General features: G+C 42.6%; 6 non-coding genes across 6 annotated transcripts; 2 read left to right on the plus strand and 4 right to left on the minus strand.

Moving 5' to 3' along the window:
* Nucleotides 1-296: 296 nt before the first annotated feature.
* On the minus strand, nucleotides 297-368 carry trnag-ucc (transfer RNA glycine (anticodon UCC)). The gene has a single exon. It is a non-coding gene; the product is annotated as a tRNA-Gly (tRNA).
* Nucleotides 369-8,035: 7,667 nt separating this feature from the next.
* Nucleotides 8,036-8,107, minus strand: trnag-ucc (transfer RNA glycine (anticodon UCC)). The gene has a single exon. It is a non-coding gene; the product is annotated as a tRNA-Gly (tRNA).
* A 1,986-nt stretch (nucleotides 8,108-10,093) lies between these two features.
* On the plus strand, nucleotides 10,094-10,235 carry LOC148637557 (U4 spliceosomal RNA). The gene has a single exon (XR_015931338.1). It is a non-coding gene; the product is annotated as a U4 spliceosomal RNA (small nuclear RNA).
* A 4,334-nt stretch (nucleotides 10,236-14,569) lies between these two features.
* trnag-gcc (transfer RNA glycine (anticodon GCC)) lies at nucleotides 14,570-14,640 on the plus strand. The gene has a single exon. It is a non-coding gene; the product is annotated as a tRNA-Gly (tRNA).
* Nucleotides 14,641-20,096: 5,456 nt separating this feature from the next.
* On the minus strand, nucleotides 20,097-20,238 carry LOC148637559 (U4 spliceosomal RNA). Its single transcript, XR_015931337.1, has one exon. It is a non-coding gene; the product is annotated as a U4 spliceosomal RNA (small nuclear RNA).
* A 230-nt stretch (nucleotides 20,239-20,468) lies between these two features.
* On the minus strand, nucleotides 20,469-20,585 carry LOC148637560 (U5 spliceosomal RNA). The gene has a single exon (XR_015931323.1). It is a non-coding gene; the product is annotated as a U5 spliceosomal RNA (small nuclear RNA).
* Between the last annotated feature and the right edge of the window lie 2,962 nt (nucleotides 20,586-23,547).

Genomic DNA, 23,547 nt, shown 5'->3' on the forward strand with positions numbered 1-23,547 from the left:
ACGCATAAAGAATTCATTCGAAATAATTGATTTCTCCAATTAACAAGGGTCCCTTTTTGAACCTGCCAGAAGCATTCTTTCAATGTAACAGATTTTCTCCGGGGAAAGGCAGCATGACATTGAGAGTAGCTCAAGCTTTCAGCACCCGTATCGGACTGCGTGTATGCAGACACCGCTCAGAATCCCCTGTAAGATTCTCCTTCAATTCCGTTTTGCAGTGCTTTAGCTCTTTCAAAAAGCTTCGCTTTGCTAGTCACAATCCAAGGCTCATGACAGCATTTAAAACCACTCACCACTGCGTTGGCCGGGAATCGAACCCGGGTCAACTGCTTGGAAGGCAGCTATGCTCACCACTATACCACCAACGCACACCCGCAAAAGCCCTGCAGGACACCACCAGAGAATGCTCACGATTTCGGAAGCTGTCTCCGGGACGTGCTGATTCCACACATCCTGAATAAATCATGTTATTGTTAGTTGCTGTAGCTAGACGTTCAAATGAGTTTCATGGCCAGATGGACTGTTTCCTCAAGTGGTATAGTATTGCAGTAAGACAGCACGATGCCTGCAAGACTATGTCACGCTAAACGCCACAGATTGTGTTTGTCCGTTCGTCAGTCGTCCTGCAGCCACGGGAAGTGGGACACAAACATGCTGCAATGCTTTCAAGACATTAGGATTTGTTTGTGCAACATCCGAGAAGAGTACTTGTGGCTTGAATGTGACTGAGCAAGATGTTTAAAGACAGAGACTGAAAACTGTTAAAGGATGAGTCAAAGTAACGTCTAATCGGATTAGTTTCCTTAGAGCTGGTTCTGAGTTTGCTCAAGAGTTTACCTTTCACAGATGCGCAAAGAAGAATGTTGGGGGTGCACGCTTCAAGGCGCCTTACAGCTGTAGGGAGTGATTCGAGACGATTCGTGGCGTGTGCTCGTTCCCATATACCTTACGCCCCGGGGTGCAGTGCTAGGATGACGTACAATACCGCTTGGGCACGTAACGGCGTTATATGCAAGTGCGGGACGTGAGGGTTTTCGTTTGTTAGTTTTGTTTTGCTCTGCTTTGCTTTGTTTTGCTTTCCATCGCGTTGGTAAGAGCGTAAATAAAAAGGCGATTCCTGCGTCTACCACTAATGTAAGAGCTATTTCAAGTGCGGCGTGGTGCGGCTTTTCAAATGCTCAACAGGATGACTTTGCATGCACGTGTGCTTTCATGCAGTCGTGTGTGCAACCATGTCTGCTTATGTGCAAACGGGCGTGGTTTCATGTATGCAAAAAACTTTCCTGGGCTCTTCTGAAGCACATAAAATTATTTGGAGATATACATTTGTCTTGTTTTCCTCTTAGGCTCTAGAATTGATAACTTTTTTTTAGGATTCAAGCTTTCTCCCCTTGCAGGCATCGGGCACAGAGGACCTCATGGTTTTCCTAAAAATCTTTTTTTTTGTGTTCCTTGTTGTTCCAAACTTAATTTTAATCACTTTTAATTAGATATTTTATTAAAAATAGTGCAAAAAATGACTAATTTCACTAAAAATAATGTAATATAAAACTGCTGTTTTTAACTTTATTGTAGTGTTTTAGAAACTACCATGTCTTCAAAAATGGTTATTTTTCACTCCTAAGAATGAAAGCTGTTGTTATATGATGTTTATTTTCAAATTTTGAAAAAATCTAAGGATTCTAGCTTTCTCCCCTTGCAGGCATTGGACACAGAGAACTTCATGGTTTTCCTAAAAATCATTTGTTATGTTCCCTGGTGTTCCAAACTTAGTTTTAATCAATTTTAATTTGTTATTATGTTAAAAACAGGGTAATAAGTTTCTAATTGGACTATAAATAATGTCATATTGTCTGCTATAAAACTGATGTTTTCATCTCCATTGTAGAGATTCTAGAATCAACTAATAGAGAATTAAAATAAAAAAGGGCATAAGAAGACATTACCAACAACGACCACAAGATGGAGATGTTGTCTAGACATTACCAATAACGACCACAAGATATTGTCCAAAGAGGCAAGAAGGGCAAAGCCGCGATAAGGAGATTGCTGTCAGAATGCACATCCGGATCCCAAACAGAATCTCTAGTAAAATATGATCATTTGTGAAACAGGCAAATGAGTGTCAGCTACAATATGATTGCTACATATCTGCATTTGTTGGTTTTTAAGGAGTAAGAGTGCAGGCGGTTTAAACCTGCGATCCAGTGTGTTGAAGTATTTCACAACACTACCCCTAGCACATCAGGATATAAATCCTCATAATGATTATTGCCCTGGGCATGTACCAAAAAATCAGTGAGCATATACATATATCGCTGTGTTGAAGCTAGAGACACAGAATAAGTGCAAACACATCCTAAATACAGTGTTCCTGCACCTTGACCTCATCCAGAATGTATCGTTTTTTGAAAGCGATTGCTGTCAGAATGCACAACTGAATCCCAAACAGAATCTCTAGTCAAATATGATCATTTGTGAAACAGGCAAATGAGTCTCTCAGGTGCCCATTGCTCATTTTCAGACACATTTATGCAATACTTTCACCATGCGTTGAGCAATAGGGATTAAAGATACCAGAGGTAAGGTTTAAAAGTGATTCTGAGGTGCAACACATCAGCGAAACAGCTAGGCATCTGAAATGCGGGGTTTGAGAGCCCTTCAGGGAACACCGTACCCTAAAGGTACCAGAAGTCCACTAGTATAAGCATTAAGTCACTGTCAGCCCTGTTGCAATGTGATTGCTACATATCTTCATTTCTTTGGTTTTTAAGGAGTAAGAGTGCAGGGGGTCTAAATCTGCGATCCAGTGTGTTGAAGTATTTCACAACACTACCTGTAGCCCGTCTGGAAATAAATCCTCATTCTGATTATTGACCTGGGCATGTACCAATAAATCACTGAGTATATATATATATCACTGTGTTGAAGCTAGAGACCTGTATGTAATAATATGATGCTAAAATGTTATTTTCACATGTAAGAAAACCGGCTCAGGGACGCCAAATATGTAATGTTGCCATAGCAAAATTAAATGTAGTGGCTCTCTGAAGGCACCAGTTCTGTAGGGTTTGGGCATTTACTGAGACAATTATTAATTGTAGCAGTAAATCACAAAGTTGATTCTTTTGATGGCTTTAGAATCCAACCATGTGACATAACTCAAACAACGCGCACACACAGGTACTAATACACGAGGATACATTTATTAATACATAAAATATGCATGTAAACCTAACAGATCTTATCGAGAGGGTTATCAGAATACAAAAGATATATATTCAGTCAGTTACGAAGTGTTACACATATCAAGAGGACATACGTTCAGTATATCATTCATTAAGACCGTTTCGTTAATGAACTTGGTTATAACTTCTACATTAGATACTCAAACAAGTACATAACTCTTAGGAATTAAATTGATATCAACTGGTTGGGATAACAATTGAATTCTCGAGCTGTAATGCATTGAAGTTGAATACTCATCCAATCTTTGGGGATTCAGATCTTCCTGCCGGCACAAAGAAACAGTTGCAGGCTGTTGCTGTCCAATCCGCGCTCTCTGGCTCCGTGCCAGGCTGTGCTGTGCGGCTTGCGACGCTGCGCTGCTGATGCTCACTGTGGGCTTTAACTAGCAAAGTTTGTGCACAGGAGAAAAGATGACTGTGGGTCCCAGCAAGTCAGGAAGAGGACCGGTTCGTTTCTGATGAAGAGCTAGTTCTGAATAGTGATTCAGCTGTCCACAGTTCCGACCTGTTCACGAGGCCTGCTGCTGGTGCTAACCTCGGGTGGATCCTCTGGTTATTCTCTGGCTACCTCCGCTCTAGACTCTTAGAACAAAGGAAAGTTCTGGCACTCGGACACACTGGCCGTTCCGTGGTTGTCCGGGCTGAGTCTCAGGATGGTCAGGAGGCGCGCTGCGAGAATGTCCTGCCCTTGGGAGCCTTCTGCTCCTGGGCCGCCCTGCCCTGGAATTCTCCTTTGAATTCCCTTTAGAATTGTCCACAGAATCCTCTGAATCCTCCCTTCTGAATCTTACTGAATCTCACAGGCTCTCTGTGTTGCCTGTTTTTACCTGGAGGAACTTCAGCTCATTGATTGGCTGAAAGTTCCATGGGCATCAGAGTCCCACGTGGGTTACTCGGCCCTACCAGTCCCTGATTGATTGATCAAGGTGAGATATGAGTCACTTAGTCCTGACACTTAGTAATGCAGTCCAGATGTCCAACTGGCACTCCCTAGACAGATAGGCGCCAATGGATGACCATTGATCATGATAGCCAGGCTTAGCTAAGTGCATCCCCCTTTGGGAGCTGTCCTAGGACCTTAAATCACCCTGCATGAATAGTCTCTCTATGGCTGCACCACAGAGATGAACAGAGAAATGGGGCCTCATTTGGGAAGGCTCAGAACACTTAATTCTGCCTTATTAATAAGCCTCGCCGCTACACACATATATTAATATAATAAATGATTGCTTATGCTTTATAAACAAATCTAATTAAAATAAAAGCTTAAGTTTTGTATTTATCTTGTACCATAGAACATGATTTTCTTTGTATTTCAATCCCACAAAGTGTCCAAATGACGCACTACATGATATAAGGAAGATTATCACATGCATATCGGTATTATCTTTCTTACGAAAATGCATTCCTTTCATTACCTTTTACTTTTTAAAATGAACTCAAATTGTGTATAATGTAATAATTTAAGTAGAATAGATTCTAATAATATAATGATCCAGTGTGTTGCACTACTTCACTGCTTCACTGCTCTATGCCGTCTGGAAATAAATCCTCAGACTGCTTACTGCCCTGGGCATGTACCAATGAATTACAGGAGCACATCTATTTCTCACTGCGTTGAAGCAGGAGACACACAGTCTCTGCAAACACATCCTAAATACAGTGTTCCAGCACCTTTGACCTCATCCAGAACGTATCATTTCTTGAAAGGGATTGCTGTCCGAATGCACATCTGAATCCCAAACAGAATCTCTAGTAAAATACGATCATTTGTGAAACAGGCAAATGACTGTCTCAGGGGCCCATTCCTCATTGTCAGACATATGTATGCAATGCTTTCACCGTGCATTGAGCAATAGGGATTAAAAACACAGCAGGTAAGGTTAGATGTCATGTTCTATGATCATTTCTTTCAGCATTAGGGACTAAATATACTAAACGTATGATACTAAAATGTTATTTTCACATATATTAATGTAATAAATGATTGCTTATGCTTTATAAATAAATCTAATTAAAATAAAAGCTTAAGTTTTGTATTTATCTTGTCCCATAGAACATGATTTTCTTTGTATTTCAAGCCCACAAAGTGTCCTTTGATCTCTATTCTGTGGTAATCCACGATGACCCCGTTCTTCAGGTGATTCATCATGTCCTCCCTCGCCTGTTGAGAGGCCACCTGATCTCTTCTGCCGTGGCGTGCTTCATACACGCCCTCTTGAAGTGAGCAGGAAGCTGATCAAAAGTATTCAGGCACATCTTGCACACCAGGGGAATCCTCGCGGGTTTCCTTTGAAAATAAATAATACCATCTGTGTATAGAAACAAGCTAAGACTGATTTCTTAAATTATCCTTAAAATTCTCTCTCATAGTTTGAGCATAATGATTTTATTGCATTTATATAAGAATTGCTCATTGCTCCTAAATAAATAATGGTCTCAGTCACAGACTTTCCAATAGAAGCCATTGTGGAGTTCAGCAACTGCAGGTCCTAGAAGTGGGGAAGGAATTTTAAAAGAGAAATTGAATTACAATACAGAAGGAATGGCTGAGGGTTCACTGAAATGTATAAATATACAAATTCCAAAGACTGAGTCCATATAGAAACAACTACTTTTCATTTTCAGTATAAGAAAAAAAAAACTATCTTCCAAAGCATCATAAAATTGTCCCTTCTTCCAGACCCTACTTCTCTCTTGTAGTAGTACAGCAGACCTTTCCAGGTGAGCAGATCACAGAGTCCGAAATGAGCTTCCTCCATCAAGCAAAGTACCTGAACATGACTCTGTCTTCATAAAAGCGCCCCTGTAATAAAGAAATTAAATCCAAAATCAAGAGGGCAGTTGCCTACTGAAATACAAGAAGTCGTCAATTTTAACCTAGCAACACATTAAAGGCTGCATCTATACAAGTGCGATTCTAGAAATGCTCACCAGATTACGTTTTAAGAAGGAACTGCGCCTCAGGTTCCGCCGAGATCTTAACTCGGATGGCAGGATTCAGAGTCCGGAGTGTGGACTGATGGCGAACGGAGGGTCCACATACTGTGGATCCCTCAGTGATCTTCCGCGTATTCAAACCGCCAGCGTGTGACTCCCCTGTCCCTGTGACCTCATTGCTCTGCTCTCTCCTCTGTGCAGCCGAGCCCGACTCACGGTAAAGTGAAAAAAAAGATGCCCTCAACGTGAGATTTACTCTGGAGCGAGGATAGATGTTACCTTTTTATCATTTAACAGGATGTATGTGATGTGGCGACTAGGTTCAATTTTGTATCCTCTTTAAAAGATTAAGGACTGGGGTGAGCGTGATTTACCACCCTTTCAGCTAAGAACCCGACTTGCGCACCGTTTAAGCTGCATAGACTCGGTCGTTTAACTCTTCTCCGTTAGCAGGGTTAAGGTTAAAGAAAAAAAAATAGCTGACTCCCTTTTTTTGCCAGCCGCTAGCGCTGATTAGCAAGGCTTGTATTTCATGTTTTGCAAGTTGCATCCATTTTAAGAAAAACAAGTCGCGTTAAAGACAGGAAATGAATACTTGCATTTAATTAAGTCTAGCCGTAGGCGGGGATCTCCTGTTTACTAGACAGGCGCTTTAACCAACTAAGCCACGGCACCCCAGGAGTGTTGTCCTTTTGCAGCCACTTGGACACACCACTCAGACACATCTGCATTCGGTGTGTGCTCCGCCTGCTCGCTGAGCAAGTTGCCACCTTTACATACAATAGCAACATCGACACCAAGAGAAAGGATGACAAATGGCTTTTATCTGGAACTTTTCATGTCCAAGGAGCTCAATGTGCTTTCTGTGTACAACAGGGCCACTGAACTCCACACTGGCCACTGAACCACAGCAGTGGCTTGCTGGCTTGACATCTCCCAAGGAAAATGTTGAAATCACATGTGGAACAGGAAAATGACCCTCGAGTACGTGGGGAAAAAAAGAAAAAGATCATCTGGAGCGCGCCAACCCATGTCCGGACAGCCCAGTTTCGTCGACAAGGTGGCTGAGTGGTTAAGGTGATGGACTGCTAATCCATTGTGCTCTGCAGGCATGGGTTCGAATCCCATTCTCATCGCTCTCCATGTCTGACACGTGTGCCTGTTCGACATCGGCCCTCCTGTTGTTTGCTCTGGTGCTAGAGCCGTACATTTTCTAGCAGTGGCTGAACATGGTATAGTAGGCCAACGTCGGTATCGAGCAGTGACAGTAACAGTACTTACTGCGCCCCATAAGAAATCGTTTGTCCCTGTTCAAAAGAGATTGTGCGATGTCCTGCGGCGTTCGTAAAGCAAACCTTTGACAGTTTGAAAAGAGGAATTTATTCTGCTTCCTGTGCGTGCAGTAGTTACAAAGTTGAACGTCTTTACACGATCTGCTGCAGTTTTCAGTGGGCGGGCTTTGTCAGATGGCTTGAAAAAATGCACTGTGTTTCGGCTTGGGAAACATCATGAGCAGTGTCCTGCATGTTTTCTGTGTATAGCTGTCTTTTAACGCATACAGAATTCATTCGAAATCATTGATTTCTCCAATTAACAAGGGTCCCTTTTTGAACCTGCGAGAAGCATTCTTTCAATGTAACAGATTTACTCCGGGGAAAGCCAGCATGACATTGAGAGTAGCTCAAGCTTTCAGCACCCGTATCGGACTGCGTGTATGCAGACACCGCTCAGAATCCCCTGTAAGATTCTCCCTCAATTCCGTTTTTCAGTGCTTTAGCTCTTTCAAAAGGCTTCGCTTTGCTAGTCACAATCCAAGGCTCATGACAGCATTTGAAAACATTCGCCACTGCGTTGGCCGGGAATCAAACCCGGGTCAACTGCTTGGAAGGCAGCTATGCTCACCACTATACCACCAACGCACACCCACAGGAAGCCTGCAGGACACCACCAGAGAATGCTTTTTTTAATTTTTTTTTTATTAAACATAGAATTTACAAATACAAATACAACAAGAGGATCAGAGTCATGTACAAGAGAAAAAAAACGCAGCAGAAAAAAGCATTTAACTACCAGAGGTAATTAAGTAATTATGTGATCAAATTGTATATTTTACACGTATCATATTTTCCTTGCTTTAATATTTCTCAATTATTTATAAACTTTAGTTTCAACATGCATGCGTTTCCTGTAAAAAATAAAACTCAGCACACAGTTTTTCTTTTAACAACATTTCGAGTACCTCTGGCATTCATGAAAAAGACATACACAAAAGCAAATAACTAACTCTAAGACTGTCTAAACTATTGAGTTTTTCAAAGAACCAGAACTATAACAGTCCTTAACACTTAACTACACCATTCCAAACTAACACTAAAGAAACACTAGTATATACTGGTATAACAAATATAACCAAACATAATCATTAACTGAGCAGTCACTGGGAGCAAATCTCCTTCCCGTCCACAAAGGCCCTCGCTCCCACAAAGTAGGCTCTCCTCCCCTCTCTTCTGGCAGCTTCAACCTGGGGCCACAGCTGGTTCCTGGTGCTCCTGTCCGCGGCAGACAGGTCCTCTGCAAACCTCAGTTTGTTCCCATTCAAATACTCATTCCCCCTCGCCGCTCGCCACAGCATGTCCCTCGCCGTCCTCTTGGTGAACTGTATTATAATCGATCTGGGGCGCACTTGCCCAGACATGTTCGCTCTCCCAAGCCTGTGAACAAAGTCAATGGCCGATATTACGTCCTCCTGGTCCGGCAGGGTCCTTTTACAGATACCCTTCACTGTTGCAACAAGGTCCTTATCACGTTCCTCTTTAACTCCAAATAATTTTAAATTCCATCATCGACGGTATCTATCTACATCGTTCACTTTCAATTCAAGTTCTTTAATATGCTTTTCTTGTTTGGTATTTACTTGTTTAAGAACTTTTACTTCACTCTTTAAGTCTTCAACCTCTTTAAACACACAGTCCATGGACTTTTTAAGACTTTCGATTGCGACTGTATTAGATCAAATAATTTCCTTCAGCTCACCCATGCTCTGTGCCATCATGTTGAAGATGTTGGTCTGGAGCTCCTCCAGCGTCAGGTCGCTCCTTCCTCTCTTGGCTGCCGGGGTTTTCACAGGTGTGCTGGGCAGGGACTCCGGCTCTTCCTCTGGCAGCTGAGTCTCACTTGGGCTGCGAACGTAGTCAAAAAAAGCAAAAATTAACATTCAGGTCATGAAAAACTCAAAAAAAAATCCTCAACCACTAAACTTTACCTCCCACCTGAGCGCCATCTTGAACGCCCCTACCACCAGAGAATGCTCACGATTTCGGAAGCTGTCTCCGGGACGTGCTGATTCCACACATCCTGAATAAATCATGATATTGTTAGTTGCTGTAGCTAGACGTTCAAATGAGTTTCATGGCCAGATGGACTGTTTCCTCCAGCGGTATAGTATTGCAGTGAGACAGCACGATGCCTGCAAGACTATGTCACGCTAAACGCCACAGATTGTGTTTGTCCGTTCATGTCAGTCATCCTGCAGCCACGGGAAGTGGGACACAAACATGCCGCAATGCTTTCAAGACGTTAGGATTTGTTTGTGCAACATCCGAGAAGAGTACTTGTGGCTTGAATGTGAACTGTACGTGCCCGCCCCCTTTCCTCTGTAGTGCATGAGTTCCTCCCGGCATGCCCTTCGTCATTGTTCTGTCATCTTGTATTTAAAGGGTTGTATTTCTGCTGCTGAAAAGAATCAACGGCTTTCTTTGTTCCCAACGGAGCCCTTGTCTGTCATGAAATTCTTCAAAACCTCAAGCTAGAAGAAGACGACAAATATGAAGCGTTACAGCAACGACATGCCATGAGACAATTGATAACGATTTCCATAGGATCCCCGCGGTTGCCTGGCAACCGTCAGCTTTGCGCAGTGGCAGTATCGTAGCCTGTGAGGTTTAGCCGAGGCGGGATTATTTCTAGTTGAAAACTTTTCCCAATACCCCGCTTCCGCCGGTTTGCAATACAATCGGCGAAAGCTATTTTTGACAGTCTCGTTAGAGACTGAGCAAGGTGTTTAAAGACAGATTTGGTCATGGTGACATCATGGTAGAAAGAAGCGAGCTTGTTCCCAGTGGGCATTGATTCGTCGAATATACGTATATTTACGGTGAAATTACGGCTATACGTATATATACGTCGCCTCGAAGTATAATCAACGTCGAATTGCAACCGTAAAATTGACGACATTAACAAACGCATATATAACGTCGAAAACACATCTAACACAGTGCCTGAGGCTTTTTACTGTATGTATCGTGTGTGCCGCAACTAGGAGTATACGGCACTCTGCACAGTGTACGAAGTAAATTATTTTCGCAGCAATTAATTTACACGTGTATAATAAATATAGTAAATATAATAAATTAATTACTGCGAAAATAATTTACTTCGTACACTGTGCAGAGTGCCGTATACTCCTAGTTGCGGCACACACGATACATACAGTAAAAAGCCTCAGGCACTGTGTTAGATGTTTTTTCGACGTTATATATGCGTTTATTCATGTCGTCGATTTTACGGTTGCAATTCGACGTTGATTATACGTCGAGGCGACGTATATATACGTATAGCCGTAATTTCGCCGTAAATATACGTATATTCGATGAATCAATGCCCACAGCTTGGCATACAAGGGTTTTGCTGAGGGGGTCTTGCCACCTGCCTGAAAAAAAACAGTAAAATGTTTGAGTGCCTATAGAGTTTCTATTTTTATTTTCTTGACAAAAGTCCCCCATCAGTGCGCGGTGCCCGAGGAAAAATCTGTAGGGGGGCGTCTGAAATTCTGAGGGGGGAGTGATATTTCGGTTGAAACGGAGCTGTACGGTGCAGCTACCCAAATGAAATCTCGCAGCTATGCCATTGATTAGTGCTTCATGATAGAAGATAACGACTAGCAATCTGGTATTTGCGATGAAGTTCAGTTTCACATTTTTCGTCACTCTCAAGGTTTGTATTGCCTGGAGCGAAAAGTACCATAAGCGTTCATTTTTGCAGCTACATGGACGTTCTGAATCGTTAAGAAAAAAATGTTGTAAAACCAACAGAAAGCACAGACTGCTATAACTAGTCCTAGTTATATAACGATTTTAAATATAATGATAAACTACTGCAAGGAATCGGTCCACCTGAGCAAACAGGATCGTAATGTTGACACTCAATAATATGTGCAGTTCCTGGACGGATAGCCCTCCTGCCCATCAAACAGACTGAGTGACTGTTCGTGTCATTTAGTGTTGTCTGACCATTGACAAAGTACAACTATTTTTTTAGGGTGCAAATTAAGTTAGGTAAAACTTTTTGCCCAAAACTGAAGGGGCGACATTCCCCCCTCCCCCCGTGATGCCAGGTTTGTCCCCATCCTATTCCATAATGTCATTATATATAATACCATACAACAGTGACCGATCCTTACTTATTGCATGCGTTAAAATTGCACATCAGCTCATAGCAGCGATGTATTATCAATGTTAAATTTCAACCATAATATCGACAACATTAATAAACGCATACATTGAGAAAATATCGAACCCAGCATATTTTCCGGTTATATACCACAATGCATTGCTAGTATTCGTTGGTCACCATTTTGGACACGTTTTTCAAACGTAGAAGTATATCCGAAAATATCTCAGCAATCCTCTTTTGACGAGTAAGTATGAACAATAATAATACTATCTGAATACATACAGATCTTTCTTAATATTATTTTGATTAAAATAGTACGTGAATAAGCAAAAAATGGCACATAAAATAGTGTGAATGGGGAAGATGACACAAAATCGTTTTGCCGTTTCTCTATTCTTATTCTATGTTGTACTTTCAAACTTTGGGTACTCTTTAATTAGGACAGACTTTATTGCTCAACTGCTATGATGCAAGCCAAATTTTATACATTTATTTCAGCTTTGAGCTTAGTAAACCGTTCATTTTTTAGATTATACTAAAGAAGATATTAATCATCAATTATTTGGGAAGTAATATTATATAATTTTCTCCTAGCTGCGGTGCTGAAGTCCCACCCTACATCAACAGAAAAAGAAATAAAGGAGCACGCAATGTGTTACTTGAAGAATGCATATGCAAGGCAGGGGGCCAAGAGATCTGGACTCTGAAAATAATAGGTTTTTGGTTCTAACTGTTAGGATAATTAGACAGGGTTTGCAAATAGTGGACAAAAATCGTCTTAACTTCCATTGTAATATTTTATATTTTATGTAATATTTTTTTCTTGGAAATATAGAAGTTGTACATTTTAAAATGTATATTTGAATCAAAATGTGGTTTTGAGTTAGTGTGTTAATGTAATTAGTTTTGTGTTTGTCATTACTATACTGTATATTGCCATGTTACCAGAATTTGTAGCTGAAGTTTAAGACTAGTTGTGTTTTTATGATTATTGCCCATATGTTGATTGTTGATTGATTGTATACAATGTATAATTTGAAATACATATGTTTCAGGTGTGAATGTGTATTTTCAGAATCATTGGCTTGTTTTACTTGTTTCTACACCTATAAAATCTATCTTTGATGTATAATAGACCTCTACCCATATACGTATAATAGACCTCTAATGTTATCCGTATAATAGACCTCTAACCATATACGTATAATAGACCTCTAAAGTTATCCGGAACTCCAACCATATATGTATAATAGTCCTCTAAATTTATCCGTATAATAGAACTCCAACCATTTATGTATAATGAACGTCTAAACATAGACGTATAATTGACGTTTAACTTTAGACGTATATTAGAATTTCATTCTAGACGAATTGTAGACCACATTTAGACGTCTAAGATATGCGTTTAATAGACGTATATTATACGTCTTTTGCCCAATGGGTTACGTCTCAACAGAAACGCTCTTTAGCTCTTTCAGCGTTATGCAGAGAACATCGTCTGTCGAGATCATTTTTAGTCAGCGCGAAACGCCGTGTGCTGTCAGTTTGATTTCATATTGCTCGTAGCGGCGCCCGGCTTTTGTCTGTCAAACGTTAGGTTGCGCTTCTTCATGCTGCATCGTCGGCATGAGTGGAGCTTTATAAACGTCTGTACTTACTGCGCCCCATAAGAAATCGTTTGTCCCCGTTCAAAAGAGATTGTGCGATGTCCTGCAGCAAACCTTTGACAGTTTGAAAAGAGGAATTTATTCTGCTTCCTGTGCGTGCAGTAGTTACAAAGTTGAACGCCTTTACACGATCTGCTGCAGTTTTCAGTGGGCGGGCTTTGTCAAATGGTTTGGAAAAACGCACTGTGTTTCGGCTCGGGAAACATCATGAGCAGTGTCCTGCATGTTTTCTGTGTATAGCTGTCTTTTAACGCATACAGAATTAATTCGAAATCATTGATTTCTCCAATTAACAAGGGTCCCTTAAAGGATGAGTCAAAGTAACGTCTAATCGGATTAGTTTCCTTAGAGCTGGTTCAGAGTTTGCTCAAGAGTTTACCTTTCACAGATGCGCAAAGAAGAATGTTGGGGGTGCACGCTTCAAGGCGCCTTACAGCTGTAGGGAGTGATTCGAGACGATTCGTGGCGTGTGCTCGTTCCCATATACCGTACGACCCGGGGTGCAGTGCTAGGATGACGTACAATACCGCTTGGGCACGTAACAGCGTTATATGCAAGTGCGGGACGTGAGGGTTTTCGTTTGTTCGTTTTGTTTTGCTCTGCTTTGCTTTGTTTTGCTTTCCATCGCGTTGGTAAGAGCGTAAATAAAAAGGCGATTCCTGTGTCTACCACTAATGTAAGAGCTATTTCAAGTGCGACGTGGTGCGGCTTTTCAAATGCTTGTGGGCATTTCTCTGTTGTTGATTCTTTTTTTGTGTGTAACAAAGTGGCATTTTCATGTCCGGACGGGGAGACTTTATCATTCCGACATGAAGCCACCCTTAAGTCCTCTGAGGCGTGTCTGTCTGCAAGGCTTGTATTTTGGAAATGTTTTTTTGAAACGGAGAACGACTTTGAAATAGGCTTCCGCCGGCGCCTCGCGATCCAGGTAAGATTGTAGCAAGAACGCAGCGGCGGTGGGGCTTGCTGTAGTCGTGGCTGAGTGGTTAAGGCAATGGACTAGAAATCCATTGGGGTTTCCCCGCACAGGTTCCAATCCTGCCGACTACGTTGTCCGCCTTCAGTCGGTGTGTTTCGGCACAAGCAAAGAAGCGCGCCTCTTTGCTGTTCCTGGTGGTTTTAAAACGCCCAATCGCTTGTACCTGCTGCCTTGGAAATAAGTTCTTCAGCGTCCGCAAATGGCATTTTGCAGCTGGAAGCAGATGTCGACGCGTTTTGCACAGAGCACCAAAAAAGCGTCTTTTTTGAAGGCCCAGGCACTGAGCATTGGTGGTTCAGTGGTAGAATTCTCGCCTGCCACGCGGGAGGATCGGGTTCGATTCCCGGCCAATGCAGTGGCTTTTGCAGCGAGCGGCTCCATCACTTGCATCCCCTTGCAACTTGCAACTAAAAACCCACTGAAGCTAAGCAGGTGTGAGCCAGGTCAGTACCTGGATAAGGATGAGCTACAGGGAAAAACAAAGCTTCCAGCTGGAAGCGGTGTTAATGGTGCCGGCGGGGGGGCGCTCACCCTGAGGTCTGTGCGGGTCCCAATGCCCCAGTATAGTGATGGAGATGCTGTGTTGTAAAAGGGCGCTGTCTTTTGGATGAGATGTAAAACCGAGGTCACAGCGCTCTGTGGTCATTCAAAATGACCACCAAAACCTTTGACAAAAGCTCTTGGTAATTGATGGTCTTCAATAATGCTTCTCCTTTAGGTACATTTTAAATCAGCTGAAAAATGCTGTGAAATGGGGGGGCACTTCAGGCCAGTGTAGGATTTGGGTTACAAGAACCATGAAACTGCACGAGAAAGCCCGTACACTGAATTACACGGCTTTCTATTCAAAGGAGGACAAAAGAAATTCCCTGAGTTTGATTTTTTGCAGCACAGAGAGGAACACTGTCGTGAGGCCGGTTAGCTCAGTTGGTTAGAGCGTGGTGCTAATAATGCCAAGGTCGCGGGTTTGAGCCCTGTACGGGCCAGGTCTAGGTCCAGGTCCCTGTTTGTGAAACAGGCAAATGACTGTCTCAGGGGCCCATTCCTCATTCTCAAGACACATGTATGCAGTATGTACACCGTGCATTGAGCAATAGGGACTGAATACACCACAGGTAAGGTTAGAAGTCATTCTGAGGTGCCACATGTGAGGGATACAGCTAGGCATCCGAAATGTAGGGTTTGAGACCCTTCAGGAGTATTGCATCCTTTGAGACAGACCCGTGCATGTTAAACAAATGATCATTTCTTTCGGCATTAGGGACTAAATATACTAAACATATGATGCTAAAATGTTATTTTCACATATATTAATGTAATAAATGATTGCTTATGCTTTAGAAACAAATCTAATTAAAATAAAAGCTTAAGTTTTGTATTTATCTTGTACCATAGAACATGATTTTCTTTGTATTTCAAGCCCACAAAGCGTCCAAATGACGCACTACATGATATAAGGAAGATTATCACATGCATATCGGTATTATCTTTCTTATGAAAATGCATTCCTTTCATTACCTTTTACTTTTTAAAATGAACTCAAATTGAGTATAATGTAATAATTTAAGTAGAATAGATTCTAATAATATAATGATCCAGTGTTTTGCACTACTTCACTGCTTCACTGCTCTATGCCATCTGGAAATAAATCCTCAGACTGCTTACTGCCCTGGGCATGTACCAATAAATTAAAGGAGCACATCTGTTTATCACTGCGTTGAAGCAGGAGACACACAGTCTCTGCAAACACATCCTAGATACAGTGTTCCAGCACCTTTGACCTCATCCAGAACATATCATTTCTTGAAAGGGATTGCTGTCCGAATGCACATCTGAATCCCAAACAGAATCTCTAGTAAAATACGATCATTTGTGAAACAGGCAAATGACTGTCTCAGGGGCCCATTCCTCATTGTCAGACACATGTATGGAATGCTTTCACCGTGCATTGAGCAATAGGGATTAAAAACACCGCAGGTAAGGTTAGATGTCATGTTCTATGATCATTTCTTTCAGCATTAGGGACTAAATATACTAAACGTATGATGCTAAAATGTTATTTTTACATATATTAATGTAATAAATGATTGCTTATGCTTTATAAACAAATCTAATTAAAATAAAAGCTTAAGTTTTGTATTTATCTTGTACCATAGAACATGATTTGCTTTGTATTTCAAGCCCACAAAGTGTCCAAATGTTCTATGATCATTTCTTTCAGCATTAGGGACTAAATATACCAAACGTATGATGCTAAAATCCTGAAAAAAGGATGTGCTCCATCTCGTCAGTAGATTGGATTCCAAAACTGATTTGGGTCAATATACATTACCTTTGAAATTAAAGTACAGTCTACTGTAGGGAACCATCAACTTAGAAAGCATTGGCCTTCCCTGGGGGTCAGGTAGGTGCAAAAGATAAACCTTTATCCTATCTTTATCTTAAGATAAGTGGCCAAGCAGTATTTTTCCAAGTTTCACCAAGCACATCATGTTGCCATAGTAGACAAAGTTCTATAAAATGTTAAATAACTTTTAAAAAAAGTATCTTGGTCTTACAGTACTGTACAAGGTGAATTAAACTGTCCCTGGTAATAAAAAGTAATTAGAAGCATCTCAGAAACTTTATCTCTAGAAACATTAGCTGTTTTATATCATGTAATTTAGTGTGATGTTGTCAGAATTCAAGGACATTATCACACACAGAAATTGGTTCAGTTAAATCTAAAAAACACAGCTAAACATGGGTTTAAATGTAACAGAAGTCTTACCTCTTGTCAAAAGATTTAATTCAAGAAGCGATGTAATAAATGATTGCTTATGCTTTATAAAGAAGCTTAAGTTTTGTATTTATCTTGTACCATAGAACATGATTTTCTTTGTATTTGAAGCCCACAAAGTGTCCAAATGATGCACTACATGATATAAGGAAGATTATCACATGCATATCGGTATTATCTTTCTTATGAAAATGCATTCCTTTCATTACCTTTTACTTTTTAAAATGAACTCAAATTGTGTATAATGTAATAATTTAAGTAGAATAGATTCAGGTAGGAAATATATTATATAATATATTTTGACAGACAAAAGTCATGATGTTTATGGCTGACATCATTTCACATGGGTGAATTTTAAGCTAAGAAATAAAAACATTTACAATGAAGATACCATTGCTTAATTTTAAATGCCTTTAAAAAATAAATACCTCCTGAGAATAATTTGCCACTCCCAGATCCTTGGTAAGGTACTGTTTGAATCCAATCAGGAGAGGAGCATCCAGGGAGTGCTTTCTATAGAGTCCAGCTTGGGCCACTCTCTTCCGGCCTGCTGATACTTTTTAACTACTCAGGGCCTGTAAGGATATAAAACACCGGTTTAAACATTTTATACCTATAAGACAAATTAGAATTTTAGTAAAAAATAGATACATCTGAAAAATAAAAAAGTCTTACTGCTGATAGAGTTCTTCAGAGCTCACATCTTCCCCTTCCTTATCCGCTTCTGTTTCAGTTTCTAGAGCAGCCTCTGGCATCTCTTCCTCCTGGACAGCGGCCTCTTGCTCAGGGCCGCTGGAATGCAGGTAGATTCTTTTCAACATGCTTTTACATAATATGTTGTAACAATGATTTCAAAAAGAAACTACAGAAGCCTTACAGATTAAAAATATCTCACCTTGCCAATGTGTCTTCAGGCTTCCCATGTACAAAAAGGCCCAAGGACTCTAGCAGTGTTACAACCACTATCCTGTTTGCCTCACCAGACACGATCTCTATTCTGTGGTAATCCACGATGACCCCGTTCTTCAGGTGATTCATCATGTCCTCCCTCGCCTGTTGAGAGGCCATCCTGATCTTTTCTGCCGTGGCGTGCTTCATACACGCCCTCTTCAAGTGAGCAGGAAGCTGATCAAGAGTATTCAGGTACATCTTGCACACCAGGGGAATCCGCGCGGGTTTCCTTTGAAAATAAATAATACCATCTGTGTATAGAAACAAGCTAAGACTGATTTCTTAAATTATCCTTAATTTTCTCTCTCATAGTTTGAGCATAATGATTTTATTGCATTTATATAAGAATTGCTCATTGCTCCTAAATAAATAATGGTTTCATAAAAAAATGAACACTTACTTGGTCTCAGTCACAGACTTTCCAATAGAAGCCATTGTGGAGTTCAGCAACTGCAGGTCCTAGAAGTGGGGAAGGAATTTTAAAAGAGAAATTGAATTACAATACAGAAGGAATGGCTGAGGGTTCACTGAAATATATAAATATACAAATTCCAAAGACTGAGTCCATATAGAAACAACTACCTTTCATTTTCAGTATAAGAAAAAAAAAACTATCTTCCAAAGCATCATAAAATTGTCCCTTCTTCCAGACTCTACTTCTCTCTTGTAGTAGTACAGCAGACCTTTCCAGGTGAGCAGATCACAGAGTCTGAAATGAGCTTCCTCCATCAAGCAAAGTACCTGAACATGACTCTGTCTTCATAAAAGCGCCCCTGTAATAAAGAAATTAAATCCGAAATCAAGAGGGCAGTTGCCTACTGAAATACAAGAAGTCATCAATTTTAACCTAGCAACACATTAAAGGCTGCATCTATACAAATACGATTCTAGAAATGCTCACCAGATTACGTTTTAAGAAGGAACTGCGCCTCAGGTTCCGCCGAGATCTTAACTCGGATGGCAGGATTCAGAGTCCGGAGTGCGGACTGATGGCGCACGGAGGGTCCATATACTGTGGATCCCTCAGTGATCTTCCGCGTATTCAAACCGCCAGCGTGTGACTCCCCTGTCCCCGTGACCTCATTGCTCTGCTCTCTCCTCTGTGCAGCTGAGCCCGACTCACGGTAAAATGGAAAAAAATATGCCCTCGACGTGAGATTTATTCTGGAGCGAGCCAGTGTTGCGCATAGCTGCCTTCAAAGCAGTTAACCCAGGTTCGATTCCCGGCCAACGCAGTTGCGAATGTTTTCAAATGCTGTCATGAGCCTTGGATTGTGACTAGCAAAGCGAAGCCTTTTGAAAGAGCTAAAGCACTGCAAAACGGAATTGAAGGAGAATCTTACAGGGGATTCTGAGCAGCGTCTGCATACATGCAGTCAGATAAAGGTGCTGAAAGCTTGAGCTACTCTCAATGTCATGCTGCCCTTCCCCGGAGTAAATCTGTTACATTGAAAGAATGCTTCTGGCAGGTTCAAAAAGGGACCCTTGTTAATTGGAGAAATCAATGATTTCGAATGAATTCTGTATGCGTTAAAAGACAGCTATACACAGAAAACATGCAGGACACTGCTCATGATGTTTCCCGAGCCGAAACACAGTGCGTTTTTCCAAGCCATTTGACAAAGCCCACCCACTGAAAACTGCAGCAGATCGTGTAAAGACGTTCAACTTTGTAACTACTGCACGCACAGGAAGCAGAATAAATTCCTCTTTTCAAACTGTCAAAGGTTTGCTTTGCGAACGCTGCAGGACATCGCACAATCTCTTTTGAATGGGGACAAACGATTTCTTATGGGGCGCAGTAAGTACAGACGTTTAAAATGCTCCACTCATGCCGACGATGCAGCATGAAGAAGCGCAACCTAACGTTTGACAGACAAAAGCCGGGCGCCCTACGAGCAATATGAAATCAAACTGACAGCACACGGCGTTTCGCGCTGACTCAAAAGTGATCTCGACAGACGCTGTTCTCTGCATAACGCTGAAAGAGCTAAAGAGCGTTTCTGTTGAGACGTAAGAAGCTTGTTTCTTTCTACCATGATGTTACCATGACAAAATCTGTCTTTAAACACCTTGCTCAGTCTCTGACGAGACTGTCGAAAATTGTTTTCGCCGATTGTATTGCAAACCGGCGGAAGCGGGGTATTGGGAAAAGTTTTCAACTAGCAATAATCACGCCTCGGCTATACCTCACAGGCTACGATACTGCCACTGCGCAAAGCTGACGGTTGCCAGGCAACCGCGGGGATCCTATGGAAATCGTTATCAATCGTCTCATGGCATGTCGTTGCTGTAACGCTTCATATTTGCGGCCGGACACTTCCCGCCCTCCAAAGAAAAGAGCGCCAATCAGACAGGCGGAGACCGAGGACTCACAGAGCAGACGGCCACAGTCGCCATAATAAGAGCGATTGTGAGCGATTTTGTTTTCTCTCTTTGACCAGCCCAGCTGCGCCCCACCCGAAGGCAGGGAAGCACAAAAATTGTATGGAACTCATTCATGCTCCTCTCCATGGAAATCTTTAGTAAAAGGCAAAAGATTTGTACGAGATGAAGAGAAACCAGAGTGCGTGGCAGCACAGCTGCAGGAGCCCAGGCCGCCTTCAAAGCCTCTGCCCTGCCGGTCGTGGTTGGCAATGCACCTGGCCTTACAAACGAGCCAGTGGGGCCCGTTCAGCTCCGGGCTCATCGCCTGCGGCTCTCGGCTTACCTGGCAGGGGAGATACCTTGATCAGCCTGTAGTTGGAGTAGTTGGATTGTTTTCTTGTTTTGTGGAAGCAGTGTTTGTTTTGCAGTTTGAGATGGCAACCTTTGGATCCCGCAAGAATGCTGTACGTTTTGAGCTTTTGGATGACCTCTTCATGGATCGTATGCAGTTCAGCAGAAAAGTGTTACAGAAGGAACTTGGCTTTGAACCTCGGCACTTGGATTTCATCTTCGCTCTCCCAGGTCAGAAAGCATTTGAGGTTGTTTTTGCTACCTATTCTCTGTTTGAACAATGTGTGGATGTGTTTGAGGCAAAAAAAGGGAAAGTTCCTGCCCTTGAGAAGATCAACTTGCAGCCTCTGACACAGAGAGAGAGGAAAACGGTGCATGTTGTTATGTTCTCGGAACTGGCAAAGACGGAGGACATTCACACCTGGCTTAAGCAGTACTGCACCGTCCACCATGGAACTGAGGTTAGAGATGTTGACGGTATAAAAACAGGAGCAAGGAAATTCGAGGTTCGCTTGCTACCGGACAATGTAAATGGAGGCTTAAGGCACCTGCCCTCTACAATCCGGCTGGGCGCCTGCAAAGGCTATGTTTTTTATGTGGGACAACCAAAGGTGTGTCGGCGCTGTGGTGCTGTGGGACACCTGGCATCGTCCTGCACTGTGAAATGCTGCAAGACCTGTGGCAAACAGGGACATTTAGCCTCTGACTGTTCAATGCTGCCAAAGTGCAATTTATGTGGTTCGGAAGGACACGTTTTTAAGAACTGCCCTCACGCCTACGCCAATAAACTCAAAATGAGAAAGGATGAGGCAGTGCTTGTTTCAGCCAAACCGGCCCGAAAAGCCAAAGCAAACAACAAGTCAAACAAAGAACCCTTGTTGGACAAAGAGTCTCAGCCTCCAGCCAGGATCAGTCCTGCTGTGGCTCCGGGGCCGGTGGAAGAGAAATCCACTACGCTCCCACAACCGCAGACTGCACCAGACAAGCACGAGGGTTTGAAAACCCCCGAGAACAGCGAGGACCCCTCCCCCACTCCTGCTCCTCAGAACGAGGGCCAGTGTGGGGCCCCCCGGTGGAGCGGGTCCAGCGACGATACCCAGGATTCAGCGGAGCTGCTTTTCTTAGACTCTGCAAGTGCTACAGATGCCCTCCTCTCCTCCATCCAGTCCATCACGGAGGATCTGCAACAGCTGGTGGGTGAGGGGGAAGAGGAGACTGGTGCATCGGCTGCACCCCTTTCCCCTCAGTGCTCCCAGGAGCTGGACTTGAGGAAAAGGAAAAATGACTCTGTTTTCTCCCCGAGCGAGGAGGAAGGAGAGCATGGCGATGGGGACAGCTGGAACCCCTCCACCCCTCCCTCTACCCCCTTCCTTGAAATGGACTCCGTGAATGCTTTTACTGCTGCCACCCTGATGAAGGCTCATTCAGAGGATGGCTGGCAGGAAATTGGTAAGAAGAAAAAGAAAAAGAAGAAGGTAACAGGTGAGACCGAAGAGAAATGTGTTTTGTAAAGACTGGTTCCACTTTCTTATGTAATATGGATCTAAACATAATATCTCTTAACACCAGAGGTATCAATGACAGAGTTAAATGCCAGTCTGTCTTTGATTACCTCCAGCAGAGAGAGGGAGATGTGTTGATGTTGCAGGAGTGTGCTTTAGCCTATCAAGAGAGGTATAAAACCTTTGAAGATAGGTGGGATAAAGGGCCTTCTGTTTGGTCAGGGGACAATAACAACAGAGCCTCTGGCGTGGCCATTCTTTTCAAAGGATGGGCTTTCAAATTGAAAAGTATTCAGAGGGTCATAGATGGCAGGTTGCTGTGTGTGGATGTGGAATGGGGGACCGTTAACCTGCGGCTAATCAATGTGTATTGTCCTACTGACGTGGGAGGAAGGGTGGAGCTACTCAAGGCACTCTCTCCCCTATTGTTAAGTAGCACAGACGTGATAGTGGGAGGGGATTTTAATTGTATCTTAGAGCACACAGACAGGCAGTCTAGCTCTCCGATAAAATTGGATTCCAGCTCACTGGCCCTGCAAAACTTAGTTCAAGACTTTAAACTCTCAGACACATATAGATGTATATATCCCACAACAGCAGGATATAAATGGTCAAGGAGGAATAGCAGCTCCAGAATTGACTATTGCTTTGTCTCAGAGAGAGTGAAAGTTGTTGGGGTCACTCTTCAGCCTGTCTTCTTCTCAGATCATCAGGCTTTAGGGTGTAGAGTGGAACTCAAGGGCGGGACTGTCTTTGGCCCAGGCCTCTGGAAACTCAACACTAAGCTGCTAGAGAACGAGGGGGTAGTATCCCGCTACAAGGAGAAACTATCACAGTGGCTGTCCTTGCAGTGTCTGTACGGGTCAGTAGGAGAGTGGTGGGAGGAGGTGAAGATGAGGACAAAGGCCTTTTTCATGGCTGAGGGAAGGAAGGCTGCTGCCAGATGGAGAGGAGTGCTAGCCAGGAAACAGAGGCAGCTGCAGCGTCTCTACACGATGCTGCACAGTGGCTTCGCTGTGCTCGAGGATATCACCCTTTTAAAAAAGGACATCCGGAGCATAGCCGAAGAAAGTAGTCGAGGAGTGCTGTTAAGAAGCAGAGTGCAGTTCTTGGAAGAAAATGAGAAGTGTACTCGCTTCTTTTTCAGGAAAGTGGTAGGCTCCAAGTCTGTCATGGAAAGTGTAGTTGATGAGGAGGGACGAGAGAGAACAGAGCCGAGTGCTATCCTCTCCTGCACCAAGGCCTTCTACTCAAGACTGTACAGCTCTACAGAGGTAAAGGATGAAGAAATTCATTTTTTTACCTCAAAGCT

This window comes from Lepisosteus platostomus, unplaced genomic scaffold (genome assembly GCF_059453375.1).
Source record: "Lepisosteus platostomus isolate fLepPlt1 unplaced genomic scaffold, fLepPlt1.hap1 Scaffold_115_H1, whole genome shotgun sequence".
Classification (NCBI taxonomy): Eukaryota; Metazoa; Chordata; class Actinopteri; order Semionotiformes; family Lepisosteidae; genus Lepisosteus; species Lepisosteus platostomus.